The sequence below is a fragment of the Physeter macrocephalus genome, chromosome 8, assembly GCF_002837175.3.
Source record: "Physeter macrocephalus isolate SW-GA chromosome 8, ASM283717v5, whole genome shotgun sequence".
Taxonomy (NCBI): Eukaryota; Metazoa; Chordata; class Mammalia; order Artiodactyla; family Physeteridae; genus Physeter; species Physeter macrocephalus.
The window spans coordinates 7,896,349-7,897,854 of record NC_041221.1 but is presented as its reverse complement, the minus strand read 5'-3'; the positions used below and the strand labels follow the sequence as shown (position 1 = coordinate 7,897,854).

The 1,506-nt window shown below is 36.5% G+C and overlaps 1 protein-coding gene across 8 annotated transcripts in view; it reads left to right on the top strand.

Annotated features, from left to right (window-relative positions):
- VPS26C (VPS26 endosomal protein sorting factor C) overlaps positions 1 to 1,506 on the top strand; it is a 102,344-nt gene that overhangs the window by 17,110 nt on the left and 83,728 nt on the right. Inside the window, exon 1 of one of the 8 annotated variants that reach the window (XM_055086408.1) lies at positions 419 to 798. The exons of the other annotated variants lie outside the window; for them this stretch is intronic. The gene's annotated coding sequence lies outside the window, so the exon portion shown is untranslated. Of the gene's footprint in view, positions 1 to 418; positions 799 to 1,506 lie in introns of those variants that run through there. 8 annotated transcript variants of the gene reach the window in all.

The window sequence follows — 1,506 nt, the reverse complement described above, 5'->3', positions numbered from 1 at the left end:
AGAAGTTCCTTTAGTGTTTGTTGTAAAGCTGGTTTGGTGGTGCTGAATTCTCTTAGCTTCTGCTTGTCTGTAAAGCTTTTGATTTCTCCATCAAATCTGAATGAGATCCTTACTGGGTAGAGTAATCTTGGTTGTAGGATTTTTCCTTTCATCACTTTAAATATATCCTGCTACTCCCTTCTGGCCTGTTGAGTTTCTGCTGAAAAATCAGCTGAAAACCTTGTGGGGATTTCCTTGTATGTTATTTGTTGCTTTTCCCTTGATGCATTTAATATTTTTTCTTTGCATTTAATTTTTGTTCATTTGATTAATATATGTCTCAGCGTGTTTCTCCTTGGGTTTACCCTGTATGGGACTTTCTGCACTTCTGGTACTTGACTATTTCCTTTCCCATGTTAGGGAAGTTTTCGAGTATAATCTCTTCAAATATTTTCTCAGACCCTTTTTTTTTTTTCTACTTTTTCTGGGACCCGTATGATTCGAATGTTGGTGTGTTTAATTTTGTCCCAGAGGTCTCTGAGACTGTCCTCAATTCTTTTCATTTTTTTTTCTTTATTTTGCTTCCTAGCAGTTATTTCCACCATTTTATCTTCCAGCTCACTTATCCGTTCTTCTGCCTCAGTTATTCTGTTATTGAGTCCTTCTAGAGTATTTTTAATTTCAGTAGTTGCGTTGTTCATCACTGTTTGTTTACGCTTTCTTTCTTCTAGATCCTTGTTAAATGTTTTTTGTATTTTCTCCATTCTGTTCCCAAGATTTTGGATCATCTTTACTATCATTACCTGAGTTCTTTTTCAGGTAGGTTGCCTATTTTGTCTTCATTTATTTGGTCTTGAAGGTTTTTACCTTGCTCCTTCGTCTGTAACATACTTTTGTCGTTTCCTTTTTTTTTGATGGGTGGTGCTGTATTCTTGTCTTACTGGTTGTTTGGCCTGAGACATCCAGCACTGGAGTTTGCAGGCAGTTAGATAGAGCTGGGTCTTGGTGCTGAAATGAGGACTTCAGGAGGCCTCACTGCAACTGATATTCTCTGGGGTCTGAGGTTCTCTGGTAGTCCAGTGGTTTGGACTCAGAGCTCCCACCACAGGAGCTCAGCCTGACCTATGGCCTGGAAACCAAGATCCTGCAAGCTTCATGGCATGGTTAAAAAAAAAAAGAGAGAGAAAAAGAAAAAAAGGAACTGTACGATATCAAAGAGTAAAGAACAAAGTAAAATTAGAAAGATAAAAAGTATATCAGGAAAAATAAAACTATAGTTGAAACAACTGCAACAAGGTAAAATAAAACCACAGCAGAAAAAAGAAAAAAAGGTGGGGGGGGAACAAGCTAAAAGGAGAGATAGATCACTAACAAAGTATAAAGAATAAAATAAAATTAGAAAAATAAAAGATTTATTAGAAAGAATAAAAATATAAAAGAATCAGCAACAGTGAATCAGCAAGGTAAAACAGAACCCTCATCTAAGAAAGGAAAAAAAAAAAAAAAGCCTTGGCTATGGGGGCACAG